The sequence below is a fragment of the Polypterus senegalus genome, chromosome 2 (assembly GCF_016835505.1).
Source record: "Polypterus senegalus isolate Bchr_013 chromosome 2, ASM1683550v1, whole genome shotgun sequence".
Classification (NCBI taxonomy): Eukaryota; Metazoa; Chordata; class Cladistia; order Polypteriformes; family Polypteridae; genus Polypterus; species Polypterus senegalus.
Genome location: NC_053155.1, coordinates 198,209,377 through 198,235,769, shown reverse-complemented (window position 1 = coordinate 198,235,769; position 26,393 = coordinate 198,209,377). Strand labels below are relative to the sequence as shown.

At 37.8% G+C, this 26,393-nt stretch overlaps 1 long non-coding RNA gene across 2 annotated transcripts in view; it reads left to right on the top strand.

The window, feature by feature from the left end:
* The window catches only part of LOC120523649, a 173,713-nt gene that overhangs the window by 144,196 nt on the left and 3,124 nt on the right, over window positions 1-26,393 (top strand). Inside the window, exons 1-3 of one of the 2 annotated variants that reach the window (XR_005632676.1) lie at window positions 3,000-3,160; window positions 3,273-3,529; window positions 23,603-23,662. This is a non-coding gene — a long non-coding RNA (uncharacterized LOC120523649). Of the gene's footprint in view, window positions 1-2,999; window positions 3,161-3,272; window positions 3,530-23,602; window positions 23,663-26,393 lie in introns of those variants that run through there. The other variant, XR_005632675.1, reaches the window with a different exon arrangement.

Sequence of the window (26,393 nt, the reverse complement as noted above, 5' to 3'; positions counted from 1 at the left end):
AAACATGCCTCAGAAAACAAATGAAGACTATGCGCAACAAAAGAGTTTATTTAACGAAAAGGTACAAATGTAATGCCAGAGCTGTTGGCACATTCAGTAGTGTTTTCTTTCCCTCAACGAACCTAGCATACATGTCTTTGGAATATGGAGGCTGAATTTGTGTTTTTGGGAATTTTTTTTTTTCAGAAACAGATTCACTGTATCTACCAAATTAATGAACATTTGTCATTCCTAACTTGTGCAGTATATTACATAAACAATAATGTAAAAACAGGCATAATCTTCATATGCAAGAAATTCAATACAGAACAATACCATTTGAACTACAAGGTTCATTCTTTTTCTACGCTTGATCCAATAGGTGTGCTGCAGTCATCACCAAAATGAAAGAAAAGAAAAGCTGTCCAGTTATTCTACTGTATGCTATCAGTTACTTTTTAAATCATTCCAATATTCCCACTCAATGACTGGGTCCCAGCAGTACATTTCAGAGCTTAACAGTCCACAAGTGTTTAAAGACATTTACCTTTACTTTGCCCTAAATGTGTTTTTCCTTCATGCTTATCCTATTACTCTTGGTGCTGCTCCAAGCCTTCTGAAAGACAAACTTTCCTAATGGAATCTACATGCTTCTCTTATGTTTTCCTTCATCTTGTTTTTCAGGCTGTCCAGATTTAGCATGTCTGTTCATATAGTTCTCTTCTAAAACCTTTTAGGACTATAAGAGGCCGCACCAGTGCATCTATTGCTGTAGATGACCCTTCTGGTGCATCACCTTGAGACGGCTTAACATTTAACCTTCAAAACATCTGTGATTTTAACAATTGTCGGTATAGTCTATGGCATGACCCGTCTCTGGAGATCATCAGTCTCATCCCTGTATTGTGGTGATCCAAAATGTAACCTGTTATCTTGATGAAATCTAACGTTAAGTAAAATTAAGTAAAGTGTTAAGTAAAATCGAAAACATGTATTTAGCCCACTAGCACCCTGTCTGCTGAAGATAACAATCAGACCACATTAATTGCTAAAGCATTGTCATATTGTTTATGGAAGATTATTAGCCCTGTGATACACTAAGAAAATCTTTTATGATGATGCTTTATATTATGCATATAAATGTCAGATTTAACCAGCCAATCCCCACAAGTGTATATATACAGTGTCCAAATAACTGGAAATGTAAACAATGCGCCCACTAAACCACCAAACTTCGTATCTTCAGTACATGTTAGCATATTTAGTGTAACACTTCAGTATAATATAGAGAACAACAGAGATCGGTTATTATTAAGACAGAAGCAGATAACGTGAGCAATGACAGGTAACTAGATAAGTAATGATTGTTAGTAGATTAAGGAGAATTGTCTATTAATAGACAGAGATAGAATGATTAATGAGAAAGAGATATAGGAAGGTGAGTATAAATAGATGAATAGTAAATCTGTAGGAAGATGAGTATTAGATAGATAGATAGATAGATAGATAGTAAAGTATGTACTAAGAGGTAAATCATTAAAAGTGTATTGATAGGTGTTAGTTTAATTCAGCATTTATTGTCCCATGAAGGAAATTAAAGTTAGACATAATATGATATAAACTCAGTAATCAAAATACTCTTCCGCATAATAAATAACAGCACATGTAGTTGATAGGTGAGCATTAGAAAATACACAGACTGCTAGATTTAGCATATTTATAATGCAAAGCAATTGAATATAACATAATTTAACACTCTCACTGCACTTCAATAATATGTAACTCACTTTAACCCATTATTTAAGCTGCTTTGAAGCCATAAAAATGATCTCCTTGGTTACTTTGAATCGCCAGAAGTTTGTGTTTAATTGCGGTGTGAAGTACAAATTCATAATATTAAAAGGAATTACCTGAGTATAGGAGTGAGTGTCTTATTTCCAGCCTAAAGTGATGTACTATAAGAACATAAGAAGGTTTACAGAAATGAGGAGTCCATTGCGGTTAGATGGCTTATTTGGCTAGCCAGTACCTAATTCATTCTGGTGTCTTCCCCAGTGCTGCTTACCTCTGAAGTGTAATCTGTTGAACTACATAACTGAGAAGTCTGTTTGTGACCTTCACTACCCACATATACAGTATGTAACTTTTCATGATTTTGTTGTTTTAACTCCTGCTATAACAGCTACTGCCTTATTCTTTTCAGGGAAAGTAGAATATCAGGTAAAAAAAAAAAAGAAAATTGTGTCTGCCTAGAAAGAAAACACCTGATATAATGGTCAGATGCTTAGCAGTTTAATCACAATATAAACTGTTTATTTTGTAATTAATCTACTGAGTAACTCATGATAGTAGACACTTTATTCTGTGTGCCGTTCTCAGGAGAAGAAAGAAATTCTGAGGGGCCCTCCTGTGTTGGAGAAACCCCCATTTAAAATCGTCTCTTTCATTTCCCTTTCGTTTTCTCATTACTCGCCGTAAAGCCTCTAAGACGTAAACCTGTGTTTACTTGTCTGAAATGCCAAGCTGTGCTAATCATGTTTTAACATATCTGTATGGATACCATAAATGCCTAAAAAAAAAAAAACAAACTCCTAATTTTCAGAAAATGTTTAATTCTGCTCAGTGAAATGGTGTAACTGTGTTATAATTATTTTTTCCATTTTATATTTCACTATTTGTATAGTTTCTTTTTTTTACTTTTCAATTAGAAATTATGACAATATTAAAGGGCACACACTTTACGTGGCTGATGCTTGTTTCCCCTTTCCTTGGAGTCACCTCAGTTTTTAGGCAGGGGAGTTTCCTGCTTTTAAGGAGACTAAAGGCACGGCCTAGGCGTTTTCATATGTGTTGCATGCTTTTTTTTTTGAATGGATGGCCTTTCTCTAACCTCTCAATTCAGAAGTAATAAGAGCCAGCCCCCCTCGTGACAAGTAGCGTGCAATTGGCCAGCCCCTTGGCGGGCTCTCTTATAAGAACTCCCGGTATCTGTCTCCTGTGTGACTTGCCTGGAGCTTTTACTCCTTAAGCTGAGCTAGGACCAGTCTCAGTCGAGCACAGCTCAGTGGCTTGTGATAACGTTATCTGTGGGCTCGGCCTCCTCTCGCAGAAAGACAATGAATGAGCTGTGAAAAAGAAACTGACTTGGGCATGGACTATTGAGTGACTGAGCTGCAAACTGGTACTGTAACTGCCACTTTAAGATTGTTTACTGATTAAACGGCGAAGAATGCAGCTCACAGCTCTCTGCCAGAAACTTGTATGGACTGATTTTTCTTGTCTTTGTCTTACAGCACAGGAATGAAATGCTGACAACTGCTCAGATCCTTCTCAGATGGGACTGGTCTATGGATGTGTGGGGGAAAAAGGGGAGGAGGAGCAGGCATGAAAAGAGAGAGACACACAGACAGAGAGCGAGAGAAAGAAAGAGAGAGAGAGAGAGAGAGAGAGAGAGACTTTAATTCCAATTTCTGCTGCAAATAGAAAGAAGGAACTACCAAGTCTCACACTCGGCGGCAAGCATCAGGAAGAACTGCTCAGCTCAGACAGAGTAAGTGAAAAAAGGCCATTGGCTACTAATGGATATCATCTGTTGCATGCTGAAATTGTTTGCAGATTGGCAATAAGTTTAGCGGCAGCACACCTCTATATAGGCTTGCTTCCACGAAAATGATAGAGGCGACCTCTGCTGCTAACGTCATTTTTTTTTTTCTTGTGAATGATGAAGTGCAAGACACTAATCTGAATGAAATTATAGGGTGTATTTTGTAAGTTTCTATGCTAGCTGCATTGTAAGAGCCTCAGCCATAAAGTCCAGTATATTATGCACAGTGGACAGGTAACATGTTTGCCTCACCTCCATTCATTGATTGTGAAAGACCATTAAGTTGGTGTGCGCAGCTGCAATCTACTTGATGGTCAGTTTGTATGACGCTCACCCATCATGCCCATCTCATTGGATGGGCATTGTGAATGGGCCCGCGATTGGCTGAGCCATTGAGTAAATGCACACACGTTGGTTGGTTTATCATCCTGTTGAGGCTTGCCAATGTGATGAATCACCAGCATGTGGTTTCACCTACTTTCAGAAGTATAAATGCAGCCACATGTCATTCATTTCCCTGAGTTTAAGCTATGCAGAGTGACTGAATAATGACTCAGGGGCACTCGTAATGTAGATTAGGGGGTATCTGTGTATCTTCTGTTTCCCTTTTTTTTCCTTTAAACGGTGGCTTAGTCACCAAATATATAAACATCAACATCTTGTAAAGTGAGACCTGCTGGCCAGCTGTTGCCTTTCAGAGAACATCAATAAATAAAATTTCAACAGACATTACGCAGCATTGGCTCTGAGGGAGTGAGTATGTATTTAACACCTGTATGCCTGATAGAACTGCAGTAGCAGGGCACATAAGAAAAGTGAATTAGAAAAAATACAATTATTTCAGCTAGTCCTTAAGAAAGGTTTATAAGTCAGAGTAAGGGAATTTTTCCGCACATTCAGGTTTACACCCACAGTGTCCTACCAGGTTTAAAGTTTGGTTTTTCTACAGTCCTGGCTTGAGGCAAAAATGCTTGGTTCAGAATTTGAATACATTGGGGCTCTGGCATCTCGTCTAGGGGTTCATTCTTTGTGTCCATTGCTGCCAGATTACACACGCATTGCTAGAGCATTTGAAATCTGAGCACTCTCTTTAAAATTCATTAATAGTGGACTACTGGTGACAAACACAGAAAAAGTTTCTAAAGTCAAGTTAAACCAGTGCAGTGTGTTTGCTCACTGTTGGCCAGGTGTGATCATGTGGGTGCGGGGCAAAATATCTGATTCTGAGGCGGTAAGCAGTTCAAACTGTCACATATGCTAACCTAATCATTTTATTGCTGTTTAAATATAGCTTTCGGAAACTTGTCAGAACTCTGACTTCCCTAAAAATAGCTTTCAAGGCTACCTGTCTTTTTTATCTTTAGTGAATGAACAGGGAAGCAGAGGAAAAATAAAAAGTGTAAAAAGCTGAGCGTGACAGTTGAAAGGGTAGTTTGAGATAAGTCTGTCCCATTGAGGAACTGACTTTCCCGCCAAGCCCAGAGGGGCGGAAGCAGGCCCTGGCACGGAAGAAGTTGGCCTTGTTTCACGAAAGGTGTGGCATGTCTCAGCCTCAGGCGAAAAAGGTGATTGTAGCCATTCAAACACGTGCCACTTAGGGGAACTCAAGTGCTCTTGCCACACTAAACAGGAATCTTTCCCCATGTCTGTCTGAGCTGCTAATGTAGAGTACTAACATAAAGTCAAAGAAGAAAATCAGTGGAGTCTGGGGACTCTCAGAAGCAAGTTACAAGTCTGAACAATTTTGTAAGTAGGAACTGAAATAAATGCTATGGGCTCTGGCATATGGCACATGTGGAGAAGAAAACGTCTAGGGAATCATGTTTCAACAAAGCAAATGGTTTCCCCTGACCTCAGCACGTGGTTTTTTAGAACTGAACTGTGACATTTGCACGTTGCTCTTTGCTTTTGAGAAATGTGTGATAACCTTTTCATTTTGTGTAGAAAACGTGGAAACTTTAGCAATGTTGTTTTCATACATTTTTTACTGTGTAACATGATTTGCAGTATGATTTGAAACAGGGGTTGTGTTCAGTTGCACCAGGTTGTTTGGCAAGTGCAATATGTTTCAGAGGAGTGTTCATCTTAAAAAAAAAAAAAAAAAAAAGCTCTGCTCATTAGAAAGAGTGCGTGTAGAGATATGCATTGAGCAGCAATGACTGAAGAAGAGTGGCCAGCCCATTATAATGCTGCACTTATCAGGGTAGCAAGAGATAAGTTCTCACATTTTTTCAATGAATAGGCGCTTCAAGGTTTTAAATATACAAATTTTCTTCACTTTCAAGATTAAAAAGCCTACTAAATGTGTTTGGGTTGAAATTGTTAAATAATGAAAGCAGCAAAAAAATCAGGCCTGCTTTATCATTTCAGTTCCTTTCCACCTGCTACAGAAAGCCTTTTTTTCTGCCATTTTGCTGCCATCTGCCACTATCTGCTCTCACGCTGGCACTCCCTTTGCCTTCAACAGTTCCGTTTATGCACTGCCGTACTCTCTCACTCTTTCCCATTCATCTAGTGCCAAGTCACTGTTAAAGTTTTTAGAGTCGCACATCCCAGCCCTTCACCTTCACGTCTCGTTTACCCTGTTTGGAAGGTAGTAGGAGGTGCCACTCCTAACACCCACGTGTACAGTCCAAATGTGTCATCGCTTAGAAACGCTGCTCCCAGACACATTTACTCACTGCTTCACCAACACCCACGCTATAGGCATGCATTTAAACCACATGTTGCCGTTTCTGCAGGACAATTGATTATCAGGTGGTATGTGTGGATATGCTTTAGCTCGATAATTACTATGTGCTTGCTGGATAAATAGCAGGTTATGTCAAATTTTCAGGTATGGTCTGTAATTTTCTCATAATAATATGTAACATACATGGCACATGTTAAGTGTTTTGTAAGTGCTGAGTAGTGAGGAACAATTGAAGGAGAGGAATCTTTTCACTTAAAGTATAAAATGAAGGGAGGCATGAGGGAAAAAAATAGTAAACTACAAGGGGAATATGTAAGGTTTAGTAGATGCCAGCTGTTTCTTTAAAATAAGTTAATAAACAAGGAGAAAAGGGCAAAGATGGAAGCTGGGCAAAAGTAAATTCCATTCAAAAATTTTGAACACATTTCTTTAGATCAATGGCTCTCAAATTCAGATGAAAGTGGATTCGCTTGTTCATTCCAGCCAGTTCCTGATTTTTACTGAACGATATCAGAATTTAACAAGCTTATTTGCCAGTTTCCAACTTTATTCTGTCAGGCAAGACATTTCCAACAGGATCTGTGAACTGTATTTGTTATTTATACAGAACAACAAATTTCCCCCAATCTTAAGAGTTGCAGTTTTGCTATCATATTTATTTGTTTTTCCCATCTTATAAATTACAATTTCTTTTTTCTAATAATGTTTTGGTTATTTAAACATTGCTTGCAAAAGACCACACAGATGGGTGTGACACTCAAACTGTTGCTCCTCATTAGTATTCTTTGTTATAGGGTTTCATTTTTAATTGTCACTGTTGAAACAGAATTAATAAACCAATAGTGTGACTCAAGTTATTAGAGCTGACAAAAATGCAAATATTTCTACATTTCTTATGAAAGAAATTGCACAGTGTGACATCTTTCCATCTACAAAATACAGTAAGAAGAGAAATGGCTATCTGATTAAACAATTGAAAACAATAATCAACACCAATTATGAAATCTGTTTGAGGTCCACCAAGACTGAGCTTGGTGTAGATGAAAACAGCTCATCAAGAACCTTCACACCTACACTCTACATTGTGGAAGTATTAGGTAAGCAGGAGTTGATGAGCTACATCCTATTGAATGGCGTGTTCCACCATAACATCTTTTTGTATTCCTATAGTGCAGCATGGTGTATCTAAAATGACTAGTGCAAAATAAAATACAGATTGATTTATTAATAAATAAACTACTTGTTTTTGTGATAGTACTAAATATAGCAATTGTAGCTGTTTAGAAATATACTGCATTTTGAATTAAATTTGCCACTAGTGAAATATTTAGCATCTGCATACAGTCATTATGATGCTCCCTTGCAGCTTAAATTGTATCCTTTGCTGATCACTCTATCTCTGACATGGCAGCAGTGCCCACATTAGTCTTCTTATGAAGTCTTCATTAAAAAGAAAGCTATAAGAAGAAGAATATACTAAGTAAAAATAATCATTAATGACTATCTGTCATTTAAGGTTGCTTGGTATACTGGTACTGGAAATAAAAACAATATTTTAAACATTATGGTATTAGAATTTTGGAATTTTCAGAACTGGAAGTAAATGTCAGCTTTCCACTCAAATCTTGTTTCCTGTGACTGGAGGCTGCACGAAGCCGCATGCTTTTACATGATCTTAACTTCATTGGGAAGCCAATAGCTTCAACAGAATCAAGAAATGCCTCCTTTACTTTGATGTAATTAAGACTTCACAGGGAACATTACGCTGCCATCTCTATTGCTCCGACACACACTTTAGACTATCAGGAGGGAAGTAATGCATACTGCAGTACAATGGAGTAAGATGGAGGGCTTTGGAGTTATCTGTTATTTTCTTCTGAACTATTTTGGTACCGGTACTGAAGTTCAAAAGCTGGTACTAATACCGAATTTAAAATTTTAGTACCAATCCAACACCACTACTAGTAGGTTACAGAAGGTACAGTGACTGCATGGCTCCATATTAATGGGGCAAGAAAATCTCAAATTGACTCTAGTGTTTATAACATTAAATGAACCACAACAAAGGGAACAATTGGCTTTTCACAAACCACTCTCACATTACCTGTTTTGTTGAAGGGAAAGTGCTGTTTATATGACATTCATGCTTGTCAGGGTTAAACTTGAACTGACTGCCTGACTGGGTACTCAGAATCATGCAATATGAAAGAACTCATTCCCCAAGTCAGTAGGGGATGTAAAGTGGGTGCACTAATAGTTATGAACTGTATCTTTATGTTTCTAATGCTTCATTCTGATTCAGTGAAGTGCAGTGTTGTAGATAACTTCTTTGACATAAGCAATATGTTTTTATTAGAATATCTAGCATTCCTAAATGTTCATCATAGAGACTGTTAAAACTTGGGCAGTACTGTCCCAAAGTTATTATCCAGTAGGGGAAGTCCCATAGAGGCCTGATTCATAGAGGTCTGATTCTAGGACATTTTAATTTAGTCATATTGCTTGATGATAGCAGTGAGCCTTATACAAGCATTTGGGGCCCTACTGATAACAGCAATGGTCACAAACATCTTATGAGTACCTCTCAAAAGGCTTTGGAGTGAGATGGAGCTAGGGTCAGCCAGTGAACATTTTAATCTAGAGGCCCTTTTGGTACATCCCCTGACCTTGGAAGTGATTTTGTGGGTGGCGCAGAAGGAATTCCCAGGAGAGGAGAGTGGAGTGGGATGCGAAACGTCTCAGCATTTACTGAGTGTACATTAAGGTAGCAAGCTGTGTGAAGGCTCACCATGCATGATATGGATATCTAAAAAAAGTTCTTCTTGTATTTTGGTCCTGCTTGTTTAGGCAGGTGAAGTAGGGCAAATTCTGTAAAGTGAAGCTCCAGGGGCAGCTACATTTATTTTTTCATTCTTCTTTGTTCTCCCTTTTGTGTTTGCTTAATTAAAAACATGGGAATTTTTAGGCTAATAATTTTAATTCTATGTTACGTTTCCATCCATCCATCTAAGACAGATGTTATAAGAGTTTTATTTAGTGTTCCTGATGTCTGTGCTACTGTATGGAGAGTGGTGACATGTTGCATGTTGATTAGCATGTAAGATTTTCACTGTACTGTGTACACATAACAGTACATAGAAATAAAATGGTGGTGGTGTTTCAATGCCTGAAGGTTTCTTCAAAGAAACTATGTAATTAATTCAAAAGGTGTATTCAAAATGAAAATGAAAGTCAAGATTGAGTTACTGAATATATTTAAAGGACAACTAAAACAATTCCAAGAAAATCAATTGGTTGTGTTACAAAATCAGCTTTTTGTTCTCAGAAGATGGTCTTAATTCAGTTTACTTTCATTGTAGCCAATTCATATCAAATATTACCTGTTAAAATAGTATGAAAGATTTCACTATTTTGCAAACTGAAAAGTAGAAGTCATTCTAATGTTGAGATCACGCTGAGATAAAATGTATCATTATTATTGTTATTATTATTAGTAGTAGTAGTAGTAGTATTAAAATGCAAGACTATTATGGGGAGAGATTGTTTAAAAAATCAGTAGGTTTCAGGGGTTCAGGTCCAAGGCCAGTAGCAATGTGAATTAAAATGTTAGTATTATTTGAAGAATGAGATTAGGATGTGACTTAATATTTTTGAACACTTGCAAAGAATTTAAAGCAAAACACACACAGTACCAAATCTGCTAATTTTTAAGTTTTTTAAAAAATTGTATAAACAAGTGATATTAACAAAGCAATCTGTGGAAAAGTGTCAGTCACATCAGTAATCCAAGCACTGTTGAATATTCCTACTGCCTTGTTTAAATGAATACATTTCAGGCACTGTTCAGTAGTTCCCAGAATTCAACTCAGATGCTCTATGTCAAGTGTTTAAAAAATTCTACCAGAGTTGATGCCCATTTCCCCAAGAATTGCAGATTGCATCGAGTTGTGTCTTTTAATTGCCTGAGTGGGAGTTAACATGAACGTACCTTAAGTTGGATGGGTATCCACTTCAGAGTTGATGCCTACTCAAGTGCTGCCAACATAGGCTTTGGCTTCTTGTGACAGGAGAGAACAATTAACTTTAAATTTCCTTAGGAGAAGACTATTAAATTGTTATTTTGTGCCCGTTCTTTTTCTTTTTTGTTAATGGATGAAATTATATTGTTTGAATTTTGTTAATGTGGTTGTAGTTCATTCAAACTACTGGCACTGTCAAGTTAATTTATATTTTATGCTGTCAGTATGGACTCCTTTATGTAACCCTGAATCGATTTAATGATTCAACAATGGATGGATAGATGGATAGATGGATGGATGGATTGGTGGGTGGTATAGTTCAGGAGTACAATGGTTAATTTTGAAAAAATCTACAGACATTTCTGAATTTTAAAGAGAGCTATGTTTATCGGCACATTTGGCAATGTTTGTTCAACATGGCCAAGACTTGCCATCAGACAACATGGCCAGTGTAGCAGGTCTTTGCACAACAGTGTTACAAAGCAGCCTGAATCTTAATCTGGGCAACAATATCTCTATATACTATACAGTTGTTATACTTTGTCCCTGCTTTGCTGTTTCAAATTTCTTTTTGCTACGATATATTTTACAGGACTCCATATCTTGTTATAGAACTTACCATAACATGCCTGTGACATTGAGACCCTAAGTGTTTTTATACTACATATTTGAATTTACTGTATATATGGCACAGTTTCTAGAGAGCATCCTAAAGACTTTGTGAAAGTTTGTGTGTGGTATGTAGTTAAGAAGATGTTCAATATGTAAAGATTTCCTTGGACAGCTAATTGATTTCAAATTTACTTTCTATTTCCAATCAACAGATGGGATTACTACCTACTCTGTCCTTAGCCAGCACTTAATAGGTTCTCTTCAAATCATCCCCATTCTTTCTTTGGTTAATTCTTCTTTCATAGCTTCCATTTCATCAAATGCCATTTTACTTGGCAAAGCTCACTTCTACACAGTTCACTCCAAATACTCCTCTTCCAATGTGTGATCCTCAAAACAGAGCCAAGAGAATGACAAAAGAGAGAGCTGAGATAATGCAACATTTTCTATTGCCACACTGAAACTTATTACTGAAGCACCATTCTTGTATATAATATGTAAATATAGTTTTATCTGTCTGTGTTACCTGCTCATGTTGGTCATGACTGTATTAAGTGAAAGCCTTTCCTCCAATAAGACAAAGACTTGCCCTGAGGTGTACTCCAGACTACATTCTGACAAGCGGGCATTCCTGAGTAAGCAGCCAGCCCAAAATCTCTGGACTATAGGAAGAAATGCATATGAGCATACAGTCAGATGAGGATGACCCACGTGAAGTAATAGTTTAATAGCGTATGTTATATATAAACGTTTATGCGTGGAAGTGTGCGTGTCTGTCCAGCCCGAAAGTGAGAGGTGGAGCCAGGGTAAGGTCTCCACCACCGAGGAAACACAAACACGCTTAGCCGCTAATAACATAAGCAGAACCAGCATGTCAGCAAAACGAAACGTCCAAAGAAAGGCAAAGTTGTTTGGCTGCTAACATCGGCAAAACGGTATCTATTTTACTTTTCCTCCCACCGCTAATACAAAAGGAAGGTGAGCACGTTGGCAAAAGAAAATCTCCAAGGAGAGAGATGCCCAGAGTAGTTTCTTTCAATTACCTGAAATCTCTATATTTGAATTTTTTTGCTGGCAATTTCAATAGTTTCTAGGAACCCAGGCTTTTTCCAGCATGGGCTTACACAGCTAGTTTCTCCATAAATGTTCATTGTACTGCAACTGTCTCTTAACACATCTAATTCCCATTCTAAATTCACTGACCAAAGACAACAAATGAACAGTGATAACGACTGATGAATGAGTTTCACATGCTAGACAACTTTTTTTTAAGCCTACTTTAAATCATTTCCTTTTCTGTGACATTAAACTTCAATCCTATAATTCAAAGCCCCCTTTTTCACAGTGCTGGGTGGCAGAAAGAGTGGCATTATGAGCAGTTAGCATCCAGGCCCAGGGCACTCACTGCGTGCGGAGGGGCAAGTTCTTCTCCATGTCGGTGAATCCCCAATTTTCCAAAGATGTCTGGGTTAGGTTGATTTTTGACTGTAACTTGGCAGGCTATTAATGAGTTTACTATAATTAAAGTAAACTGCATAAGGGAGGTATGATGAGACAGTGGCTACTATAGCTGCCTCATTAATCCAGGAGACAGGGTTTCACAGCTTCATCACACATTGCAAAGAAATGCACAATAGGCTGGTGGTTTTAAATTGAAACGGCAGGTGAATGGTGAGTGTGCGTAGTGTTTGACAGACGGCTCACGCAGCGTTAACGTTCTCGATATTAACAGCATTTACTCTGGTTACGTTAATCACTGTAGAGGGAGAAGCTGGGTCAATAAATGGACAGCTTTTACCAAGGCACTCTAATTTATAGCACTAAACATGGAAACCAAGCTGGATAGAACAAAAATCTGTGTGATTAAACCAAAATACACTTAATTCAGCTCGCTTTAGACTGGCTTGTCGTCTAGTGGTTAAGATGCCAGGCCTGTAAACCACAAGGTTGGCAGTTCCATCATCAACAGTGACTCATTCTGTGACCCTGAGCTAGTCTCATAAGCTGTCAGTGCCACCACCATGGAACAATGAAAGCATTCAGGCCCCAATCTGTAGAGGAAATTCACTGAATACATCAACTGCAATCTAAAATGTTTTAAAATTCAATTTAAAATGTTTGGTCACTATTAAGTTGTAGTTTTCTGAAAGTAATTAATGCATTGCACTTCAGGAGTTGTATCACATTTTTCTCTCATCGTAGAGTTCGGTCTAAGTAAAACACCATAATGTGACCATGGTATGATAGGCTACCCTGTGGCTAATGTTGCTTACCAAATGAAAGTGAGAAAAAAGTTGTATTTCTACACAGAATAACTACCAAAAGGTTAATGCATATTGCTTTAGTGAACTATGCTTTTTAAGATGACTAGGCAATGTCGAATTAAAGTAAACATGTGACCTTAATTTGAGCATTGACTAAATTAAATGGTCTCCCCCTCTGTCGATTCACACTGAGTTCTTGTTTCAAATTGTGGCTCAAGAAATCGATGTGTCTGTTAAAGTGGTACTCCATTCAGGGATAATTCCTACCGTTTGGCCCCACCATCCATGATTCTATATTGGGTTGAGTGTGTTGGGAAAAGAAATGTATTGATTTCTACTTCATTAAAGCATGTTTTATACAGAAATGCACTAACTTACAAGTGATTTCCTTAGAGTCACATGGAGAGGAAACATGGAGGGGACTGTTGACGCCATCCCTTTTTTTTAACCAACACCTCATTGTTTGATGTCACTGCATTTTCTGCATATTGTAGGTGCAGAAATCTGTTTGTAAATGTTTTGTTTAAATCCAAAATGTAGACTTGTCACTGTGCATAGTAAAAATAAGCTGAATTAATTTATTATCAGTCCCTATCTATCTATCTATCTATCTATCTATCTATCTATCTATCTATCTATCTATCTATCTATCTATCTATCTATCTATCTATCTATCTATCTATCTATCTATCTACGTGTAGTAGGACTCATATGGAATGATCCCAAAGGTTCGACTAGGTAAGACTGTCCAGCAGAAGTGACCAGTGAAGAGAATGCCACCCAAGTGAAAAGAACCCAGTTACATATAAAAAATGTTAATCTACGTATATTTTATGTAGCGCTGTAGAGTAAACGATCATAGGGAACTTTACAAACAAATCTACATATTCACTGACATACAGTAACACACATGTATACAAGCTATCTATCCATCCATCCATCCATTATCCAACCCGCTATATCCTAACTACAGGGTCACGGGGGTCTGCTGGAGCCAATCCCAGCCAACACAGGGCGCAAGGCAGGAAATAAACCCCAGGGCAGGGCGCCAGCCCACCGCAGTATACAAGCTATAATGACATTATTTTACATTTATTAAAAAGTATGTTTGCTTCCGTATGATTGTATGAATAGATTATTGAAGTGAGAAATTATCAAGGACAGCTACAGAAATAAAGTTATTCCTTTTATTATTTCCAAAGTCATTGGTGATATGAGGCGCAAACCGGTGTTACAGAATCACAGGGAGGACACTCATGCATACACCTGCTCTCATTTATAGCCCAAAAAAATGTTGTCCCCAAGAGTTACCAAGAAGCAATGGAACAGTCAGAGCACATTGTTCTTCCCCTGCTCATCTCTGCCTTGTATCTTCAACTTAGTAAATGTGCAGTATTCTGATCACAGGAGGTGGCAAAATCTATGTTATTCCCAATGTGTTAACAGGTTTCCTCTCATTCTCTGCAGACATGGCCATTAAGATGATTAATACAGTAGCTCTAAATTCCCAAGGTGGGTGGCCTGTTTTATATTCTCATCTGGGGAAAATTTTGACCCCATATTTTCATAATGCATGGCAAATTAAAAATATTGTACTATGGTTGTTATTCCACCTTTTCTGAGAAATCATCGAAAATAATAAATTAATCAAGGAATCAATCACTTGCTACCAGGAGACAAAACTCAGAGTCATTTAAACAGACAGAAGCTTAGTTAAAGGTGGTGCTGCTTTGCAACATATAGACTGCCAGCTCACATTTCTTGAGAATTGTCAGAATTGCCAGTTCACCGCAAGTTTGCAAGCATTTCCCCTAAAAAATCTCCACAGTTCTATGCTGGTACCCTTTTACTATTACATTAGTCTCTATCTTCTAAGAAGTCCATCAAGGAAGGATGAACACACCATACATTTGTGCTGGTATCAAGTTTTCTTTTTTCCTGTAGATTGAAAAACATACAAACTGCCAAGACTGACATCTAATATTTGCAGTGTCAAAGGCACTAAAGCCTCACCTGAGGAAAGTTCAAGGCAAATATGTATTTATTACCACCCCCATCTAGGCTGAGCTGATACCTTTAAAGAAGTTAAAGTTCAAAACTGGAAATGTGGAATGCTTCTCACACATATCACAAATGAGCTCTCTTGTAACCCATCCTGATATGAAAAACTATTATTGAGGCCCAGTCTAGATCTGCAAATGTGAATTGTAGATGAATATGACATTTGGTTTATTTAAAAACAAATGAAGTGGCATAGCAGAACTGGTGTGGCTCACAGATTTACTTCAGCTGATATACTCTGTCCTGGCAGAATAGGGGCAGCGCAGTACTTAGTGTGGATACCACAAAGATCTCTGTTCAGACCTTGTCCTGCTTACCATCTGCCTAGTGTCTGCATGTTCTCGCTAGGCCCATGTGGCCTTTCTCTGGGTACTCCAGTCTTCTCTTCCTTCATCATCCCAAAAGCGTGCAAGTTGTCTGGACTGGCGAGTTGATTTGACCAGGTTATATTGTGAGCAAGTGCAGGAGTGTGCCCTGTGATTTAGTGATGTTCCCATTCTGGGTTTGGCTCCACTAACACTCTTAAATAAGTTAAATGAGACAGTAAATGGATGTGTTTTGAAAAACATAAATAATGATACAAACATTATTATTAAGACTATTTATTAATACTACTGTTACTACTATAATAATAGAAATAAGTCATCACTGATTTACCCAGTTGCTAGGATTCATTGTCTTGCTTGAATAAGAATAGTAATAAGCTAGTATAAATCATCATACTAAGTTAATAAATTTATATGTAACCCTCAGGCTTCTGAAGGCGTTTCTGGAATCATGCTGAGCTGGACAGGATAGGGTGTTAGACAGGTGGCAGAACTCTCGTCCACCTCCTTGCACGTTCACACTTATTAATGTGGGCCATTTTAAAGTCATCAATTGATTTAAACTCTGCAAATTTTGGGATTTGAAAGAAAACCAAAAAACCTAGAGAAAACAAATAAATAAAAAACACGAGAGACAAACAAACTGCAAACTGCAAGCTCCAAACATATACTAATCAAGCAATATCTTACTATTAGCTCTGAAAGCAAGTTTCCCATGAAATGCATGCCCCTTAGCATTTTGGGCTTTGTTGCCAAGACATTGGACTTCTAACTGCAAGGTTGCTGGCTTAGCTGTGGGATGTGAGGTAGGTGAGGCTCAGGCACACCCACACTTAGATACTGTATGCCATAATGGTGCAAAGTCCCCATTTTCTGGTAAAAATAACCTAGGGGAAAATGACTTGTCTTTCCACTGAAATTGTTTTATTATCTCAACTTGCTGCTTTTGTTCATACTTGCGTGACTTTGTGGGCGTCATTTAACCTGCCTGAGCTCCAGTTGTAAAATATATGTAAACAATTATATTGTAGGTCTGTGCCTGTTGGCACTATATGATTGTTCTCAGTGTTCCAGTATTGTAGTGTTATTGCAGACACTTCTGCTTGTTCCTTTTGGGATTTTCAGTTAGCTGCGTGATGCTATGACATAACAATGGGGTGAATATGTTTCCCCTTTATTCAGCGAGTGCTGTCATAGCTGTGAGCATGCAGACTGAAAAACTGTAGACCTCACCTTTGTTACACTTAATATGCTACAGAAACATAAAGAGTAGGATTTCTGTTTTTGGAAAGAGCCCTGGTGTGATAGATCCACCCTATTTCTAAGAAAACAGTAGACGTGTTAAGAACTGGCGGTTGAAATTAGGGTGGCCTCCTTTATTGCCTTAAAAAAAAAAAAGTGACCTTTAAACTCCACTAACTACCTTCCCCCTCCTCACCAACCCTGTTCCTGAAATCATTAAGCCAGTCTTCGAACAAGCCCATATTGTACGGCTTCCTTCAAAGAGGAAGTAGGGTCGTGGGGTGTGACAGAGTTAATGATACATTTTAGAATTGAAATATTCCGTTTAGTGAACATTCTTCAGTTTGCAACTTTACAGCCGGTCATACCTGTGTATTTGTGCCACTGATGCCTGTTTCATAGGCTCCTTCAGTGTTGCCTCTTAATGTTATATCAGCCCGACTGGAGTGAGGAATCCATTTATACTGTACATGCTGTATAAAATATGTGTGTGCCTATGTAAAGACTGCACATTCCTCCTATGTCTCTGGTGGGTCTCTGGCTAGGCTGATTTACAACTGTAATGGACCCAGAAAATAATCTTTTTTTTGTGATTGAGTGTTTGAGTGTCACCACCTGGGTATGCTGCAAGTAAGTACCCAAACGTGTCCACCGCAATCCGAAACGGAGCTAGCGGTGGTTTAGGCAGTGGATGGAGTATAAAAATTGTATGCAATATAAGTCAATAGCATAATTCTAATAGTCTTACTAAAAGGAAACTTTTAAATGCCAGCTTAAGCAAATTGCCATGTCCTAGTACCTAAATTTTTGGACTATAGTACACAAGATCAGCAATTAAGTCCCCATTATCTGACTCTGTGACCGGGAAGTCACATAACCTACCAGGGCCCCAAATATTGTAAACACATTTTTGGTCATAATGGTTCTTGACTCAAACTGTAGAAGTGATTTAGGATGATCACTATAGCAGAGGTGCCTAATCAAATATTGTGGAAATGTGTTTCCCATTTGTATTCTGTAATTTTTATTTCTTGGTGTCTTCATGATTAGTCATCCACTTGATTTCTGTCACTGTGCAAAGAGATTTTGCTGGATTAATATATGTTTGTAATTGTAAGTATATTGTGTGTGTTCTTCATTGTAATACCTTATGATGGATAGTGGTTCGATCTGGGTCTGGTTTCTGGCCTGTGCCCATCTTCAGCTCCCTGCTATATTTTAAGACAAAGTGGATCGGTGAATGGATTGGTAAACTTCCATATCTTAATGTCTGGCCAGTTCTAAACATGTCAGAATGAACAGGCGAGAAAATATGATTTAAATTAGAGACAAAACCAAGAATATAATAACGTAGTATAGTATGCCCATCCAACTTGATCAACCGAACAACTTAATCTCATTCAGAGACCTTCAGAATCTTGACAGTGCCTTTCTCAAGATGCCGTACTGTAGGTACTTGCCCAGGACCTTTCCACAATGTCAAACCACTACATTTAAAGAACCAAAAATGTGAACTAATAAACCTATGGCACAAAGATTCACAAAATATACTTCTGATAATGAAAGTCTGAACCCTCAAAACCTTGACATCAAGTTACACAAAACCGTGTATCATATGTGGGAGTTTGCTCGTACCGGTGAATCAGGAAACACTGGACAATAAAACTGAAGTCATTTCAAAGTGTTTTTAAGTAATACCGCTCTCCAGATTCTGAATGCCTGTTGCCAAGTGATGCTGATGACCTGTTTCTTCCTCAATGTCATCTTATCCCCAGGCCTCACTCTTTCTAAACCAAGATTCTGGGAATCTGCTATTCATTCTCAGATTGTTGCCTTAACTCAGAGTGTGGTATGGAGTTGGAGGTGGGTGGCATTGGAGAGAAGCAAGTGCTGGGTTGGTGTCTTTCATTCTTAACCCAGTTGGTTAGGAGCATTATGAACCTATGCTGAAACCTAAAAGTTGAATAAGCAGTTAGTCACAAAAAGGTGTATAATCCATCCATTTTTGCAACCATCTTAGTGAGAATTATTAGGGAGTCAAAGTCTAATCTGGGTTTATAACTTGTATGAAAGAAACTTACCCTGGATGGGACACCAGTTAATCAAATGAGCTTGTTAATCTTTGATATTGCAAGTTCACATCATGAAATACAGTTGGTAAATATTGAATGGTGCTTGCTTTGAGATACTGTATGTGTACAATACATTTAGAATGCCTACATATGTGTAGGATACATATCCTTGTATACTTCATAAAAGTTAGATTTGTTGTATAGGTAGTAGAGAGGCTCCAAGAAACTGGGTCTGGTCACTGTTAGTGTTTAGTTTGTATGTGGTCTCTGTGCCCAAGCACTCCAGTATTCCTTGTAAATGATGACAATGTTATGTAAATTGGTGATTGTACATTGGTGACCTTCAAAGAACTAGGACCTTAACATGTCATTCAGTGCATTTTAATCTTTACCACATTTAGGCTCATAGGTACTAAACCTTGCAAAATTTACATCAATAAATGAATTTCAGTGATCAAACATAACAGAATCATGTCAATATAAAGGCCTGTTAACATAACAATTGAATGATGGTCATTTGACAAAGTAGTGGAGGACAACAAAGACTCTAATGGACAAGATTCCTGGAGAAAATAAATCTCAGGGGATCCATGCTTGGTTACTTATGGCACAATATGACAACTTAGGCTAACTGGCTGACTATTCTAGTATATCAGAAACAAATCCTGAAATCTATAACATGATAAAAAATCCTGAAATCTGCTCTGGTCTAAATTAGGTTTTGTCCAAAGCCACAAAAATAAGTTACAGTAACTAAAACTAGATGAACAGATGCACAAAAGCAATGGTGGGATGTATAGTGTGATATCCCATCCGAGCAAGGAACAGCCACCTTTAAACTCCCAGTTGTTTTGATAAATTTGTGATCAGGTCAAGATGAGAAAAAATTGTGGGATTTATGTTACGATAGTAATATAATAATCGTAGGTTAGCTACGTGGAAATATATACACAATCATCAAAAGGTGGTATTATTCCTCCTGTTATTTCCTAGTCCTTTAAGTAGGCATTATAATAATTCCCCTCTTACTCGCTCTGTCTTGGCTATCACAACAGTAATAAACGGTCACCTGCAAGCGGGTACCACACATGTTAAAAGTTGCACTAAAAGCATTATGAGAAAGTAGCAGAACTTCCTGATTAAATATAAGCTCTTCAAAGCAAAGCAGGGTGGTCCCGAGAGTGAATACAGTCAGCAGAGTATGGCACGAACTGTTCAGTGATTAGCCCCAGTATCCATTATGTGGCCATGAGTGTGGTTACTTATCTACTACAATGTGAAATAACTGATGTACTCTTCCCAGCCTACCTGTTAAGAAAGAGATTGTATTTTCTCAATTAGCACTGGCCGCAGGCAACAGTGATTCAGCATAAGGTCCTGGCATGAGAACACTTTTGCCATATTATCTGCAACAGTGCTTACCTCTCTAACGAGGGCTCAGGCGGTGTAAATGATTCAGTTCCTGCTGGGCTAACCATGTTGACAGCAATTTAGTTTGGGGTTCGACAAAAAAAAGGTTTCAGATGGTGGATGTGGTCAGCCTAGTCATCCTTGAGGCATCTTGGAGGAAACCCACATCAACTGTAGAAAAATTTACTTTGAACCACGTGTACTCCAATTATAACTTTTGGCATAACTTGTTTGGGAAGAATATCACTCTTTTATTTTTGTAAACTATCCCCCTCAATTTAATTATAAACTCAAATACAAATTTTTCTCCTTTTGAGCACCTGCACCTGAAATGTAATCGTGATATTATTATGTTAACAAGTGCCCACTGTATTTTTATTTTTTATCTATGGTTTGCTGCCATTCACTTCAGTCAGGTTTTTGAATTCTGTGCTTAATTCAACACAAGCAAATGTGTGGTGGAGCCCAGCAGAGCAAATGTCACTCAATTAAAGCCAGCAGTGATCAAAATGATCTAGGATAAGAATCCTTGGCATTCTAACATCATGTCTGCCAGGTGAAAACTGGCAGGGATATTTGTTAACAACAGCCTGCCAACCACACTGGCTAGGATTATGTTGGATTACCCCCAATTAGTTAAATGATGTAAAATTTATAATTTTCCTGTTCTCTTCCGTAACCTTCTGGGGTTGTCTTTGGTCTTGCTCCCAATGTTGCCACCATGGACCCCAGTTCATTGCACTATGAACCTGATATATGATTTAGCGAGGGCCGAAAATCAACAGCACAATGGACACTTACTTTCTGTATAATCGCCTACTCATTTTAGGAGTGTGCTATAAGAACCACAGGCAGGCTGGCGCTAAAAGATGACCCACTTTTTAATCAGAAAGCATCCATACCCATCTCGCACAGACTTGTACTTAGGCAGTTTAGTGTGACCAATGTGGCAGGAAAATCACTTCAGTGTAAATATAATCCAGGAATTTAAGACATGAATTTCATCTGTTCATTTTCTGATCCCGCTTTTTCATTTCAGCATTGAAGAAGGATAGAACTTATTCCTGAAACATTACATGCAAGAAAACCACCATCCATGGGTGGGACTACAGTAGAACTCAGTCCATTGGGCAACTAACACAGTAATTTAGGGAATACAAAGTTGAGTTTGTATGATGAGATGATTTACTAGAAATGTCAAATTGTGACTGCTAATATTTAAGAAGCTTTTAGTTGTTCTTTTTTTTTATATGTTACCAGCAATGTGTGAAAAGGAGGTATTGTACAGAATGCCTAGGGAATCTATCAAATGCATGACATTTTTAGGCAAAGTATGAAATATCTGTGTTACTTTAATATGCTATATACTTTCCCTCGGCATTGTACAGAATGACTTGCCAGTTTGCTTCTTGGCATTGCATAGAATGCCTAGGAAATGTTTGAAATTTTAACCGTTTCATACTTTGATGTCCCTTTTTCGGCATTCTATAGATTTCTTAGGCATTCCATACAATGCCTGATTTCACATACTGACGGTATCATTTACACTGAAACAGTGACATGGTAAATATTTTTCAATGCTGTCCTCTTTCAGAAGATCACTCAATAACTCTTTATATTATACTAATAATTCTTAATGGGAGCAGTTTAGAATTAAAGGAATATGAGTTCAAATAAACAGATCTATGTTTCACAAGTCATCACAAAACTCAAGAAAAATCCCAAATCGGAGTGCATTTCTGACAAACTGAGATGAGAAATGAGACTTCAGGTTAACTAAGAGGTTTGAAGAAATCAGGATTCAGAATAAAATTTGAAAATGGTCAATATCAAAGTCAGTAACCACAGTGACCAGACAAAAGCGCTGTTATGTTGTATAGCATCTAACTATAGTGAATCTTATTTATCTGCTGGTACTTTACAGGTTCAGAACTACATTAAATATATCTTTAAGAATCAGAGTAGCAAGAGGCTGTCTTAGGATTGTGTGTCTGAGGTATGAACAGACAATCTTGTCTGTAGTTTCTGAACTGGCCCTGACTAATCATGAGTGAGGTTGTGCATGTGAGCTTTTCCTGTTCTGTGACTCTGACTACAACTCAGCAGATGTGACAACATTATGTTACGTTCTGTTATATTAATCATCTAGCCATACTGTTGAAAGACAATTTGCTTCCAATTCGTAGCAGTGCATGATCTCATCATAGGGTGCATGAAAACCAATCTTCTACAGTAACACATTCAAGAAGAGGCAAACTTAAACATACACACTATGACCTTGGATTTACAAACACTCTCTCCCTTATCTTCTATAGACAGTGTCTTCTACATATTATGTACTCGTCAAAGGCTTTTTCATGTTTGTTGAGCCTTAAATCATTAGAGGTTAATCAGCCATCTAATGTTGCTATTAACAGGCAGTTTTGTCACTTTGGTGGCTGGTGATGACATTGGTCAGGGTCAATGTATCATTCATTAAATGTCTAATGCGCAGAAGCCACAAAGAGATATGATAGCTCTGAAATAATTAAACAGATATGTACAACTCACACACAACTATTACACAGTTGATTGGAGATGTCTTGTGTCTTGTGTTCCCCTCTTTAAAGAGCTTCACCCATTGTTTTGCACCACTAGGACCCATGTTGCTTTCTTCCCAATATGTATAGAAGTACAGCAGAAGAACCTCTTATTTTGCAAGAAATTCATTCCCCCAAACATAAAACATCATGTCCTTGTCTCCGCTCTGGTGACGTCTTTCGTCTTCATTTTTTCTCCAGATGCTTTAGCGTCTGTCTCAGGGATGTGTTTGTTCAGCTCAATGCCCGCTATCAGCTGTTCCAGTTTGAGAGTGTGTACCCTGCAATGTTCAAGCGAGGTTGGCCTCAGCTTGTGTCCATTTCTGCCAAGATAGATTTTGGCTCTCAGTTCCACTGAATTTTAAAAATGTGCAGTGTTTTGTAAAGATGTCTGCTAAACAGAGAATAATAAGGAGCGCTACTCGCTCACTCCTTAAAGATGTTTAGTTATATTGTCTTTGGCTGTTAACTGACCTTGTAATAGTAACCCAGGTAATCTTTTTTACACTACAATGAAATAAGGCTTACATGTGGCACAAAAGAAACCTTTTTGATGTGCAGAATGAAATGTCTATGGCAGGGAACAATAAAAGGCCATTTTAGTTTGGGTTTACTACTATAAGGGTGAATTAAAAATAATAATTGCCAAAAGCATTGTACACAAAGATAATGTATACAGAAAAAACAAGTTTTGCTCTTGTCAAATCTGTTAAAAAATCTTAATATTTTCTTTCTATTGCAGCTGATCATTATGGCCCAAGCGCAGAATTATGGAGGAGAATGCTTACCTTTCTTTATTCACGTAAGTTCATTTTTGTTAAGTTTGACAAAGAGAGGAAATGGAAGATGGGAGGCAGAACCCATGAAACAATTTTCTTGTTTCACAACAAGTTTATTGTACAGGACTGAGGATCCATTAAGTGATACTGATGTAGACTGCCACTAATCCTGTCGAAGAGAGAGTAAAGTAAGTGACCAGTCATGACAGTCATTGGAGTGTTAAAGCCTCCAAGGAATTAGTGTCATATGGCACAGCATTAAGCAGTGGTGATGAACGATTTAGGGATAAATTAGAGTCTTGAGTCCTTTCAATGCCAGATCAGTTTTGTAATTCATTGCAAATACACCTAACTGCATGTCACAGAAGCCACCGCCTATACAGTGGCACTGGCAACTTCCAGAAACCTGTTCCTGTTTCATCTTCCCATCTGTGGCATTGGCAGGCCTGTTCATACTAGAATTCTCCAGCAAAACTGCTCCAAGAGGCCTTGGCAAGGCATTCTCTGGAGCGTTTACCAGCAGCCAGCTCAATTACTAATCTGACTTGGAGGGAGCAATTTACTTAATAGGGGAATATGAGAGTCAAGTGACCCTCAGCTGGCCTGAGTGTGTTTGATCAATGCAGCAGTCACAAGGCAGGAACACACAGGTACACTAAGTAGAACTGCTACAAGGGGACACCCTTTGTGGAGGCTAATCATTTCATGTATCAGGTGCTTTTATTCTGCATTTCACCTGATAATAACATGCATTATTTCACAAAGAGATGTGCCAAGGAGCTCTCAGCTGTATCTACTCATTCCCCCTTTGTAGACAATGTGCTTTTTTAATGTCTGAACCTGAAATTTTCAAGCTTTGGTATCTCCCCTACTAAGAATATTATCCAAGCAATAAATGATCTTGCTATTCCAGTTATTTTCTAGCTAATGAACTGGAGAATTGGGAGCACTGGGCATATGGGTGCCATTCTAACACAGAGCATACTTACTCGTTCTGGGTCAATTTAGAGACATCTTTTCTTACAAGTCAAGTGTCTTTGGACTCTAAGAATAAAAACAAGGTACCCTGAGTTCACCTGTTTAGTCTGCTGTAGCTGTGAGGTAGCAGTGCTATCTATCCACAAAGGAAGTTGTGGTGATGCTAATTTAAATATTTTTATAAAAGCAACAACACAGATATGGCAACATTTGTAGAAATTTAATGTATACATTGCAAAAAATGCATATGCAAAAACTAGACAAAAAAACTTCAAATGGGATTTGCTTTGATTTTATTTAGCAGAAAAATCTGCCAATGAGGTAAGCAAAATAATCATAAATACAATTTTTTTTGATAAGTCAATAATTCTTACAATGAAGAACACAAGATTAAATGTCATGATATAAATACTTTTCACTTGCTAAGATTTCATTTTTTGCAGTGTAATTCCTAAATCATATCAATATGGTTGAAAAAAATTTGAGAAGAACTGAATCTTGTAATCTTATTGACTTTTCTTTTCACGATTTACCATAGTCTGCTAAATATTGGCTGTCCAATAATCCTGAAAGTTCAATTCAATATAGTTCAATTCATTTTTTATAGCACCCTTCAACTGGTGCAGACTCAAAGTTTATGGGTAAAATATACAGTAATTACATACAGTACTTTACAAATTAAACTGATCTGTACTTTTATGTGTGTGCATATAAATACACAGTAAAACAAAGCAAAACTCTTTGATGTCAAATGATCCCAACAATGTATGTCCATTAATATTAAAATTGAAGTATGGCCAGTAGACAGTGGAAGAGAGGAGATCAAAAACTCCAGTCAGCTAAGGATCTGGGCATCTCTGATGTCTTTCACAGCTTGAAGATAAAGTAGTGTCATGTGCCACAGAAGGGTCCCAAGAAGACAAACAGATGAGAGTTGGGTTATTATTATTTATAGTCATAATTATTTATAGTCATTTTAAACCTTAGATTTTTGTACAGTTGTCTAAATATCAGAGATGCAACGTGCACAATTAATCAGATTCTCTAATCAGGGTATGCAAAACTAAAGTAGTTAAGTCTTCATGCTGAGACCAAGGGAGGATTTCTTATACAAGATTGACAGACTCTTCCACAGCTTTGTGATCCTGTACCTGAAAGTGTGGCCTTCTACTATAATTTAATAATCCTTGAAATCTCTAGTAGACCAGCCTCTTAAATTGTTACGAACAATCTGGTTTGTAAGTAATGATAAGTTCAGATAATTAAGCAAGGCCTTGGCCATTTAAAGTCTTGTATATAAGTAGGAGAATTTTGAAGTCAGCCTTTCGCTTAATTGGTTATTGTATTGAGTTCAGAACAGGAGTGATGTGGTCATACTTTCTAGTTGTTGTAATGATTATTGGAGCAGCATTTTGATCTAACTTAAAGCATGTGAATGTTACATATGTTAGGATTTAGTTGTTCACCCATGCTCATAGTGTGTGTCTTATCTATCTGCTGTTCACCTGTACAGAAGAAGAGCAACATGCTTGCTCTCAGTCATTTTTGATAGGACTGTAGTCAGGGTGAATGTCAAGGGTCAGTCTAACCTCGTCTACAATTGTGTCAAAAGTGAGATACCCTCTGCCAAAGATGACATATTTAGAATAGTGGTAGAATGTACCCGGTGAGTTTTTGTAATGGTGCAGTGACATCACCAGCCTTGCAGAATAGCTTTAAGTATAGCCACCTTGCAGTTACAAAAGGCCACCATTAGCCCTGTAAGCTAGGGTCAGG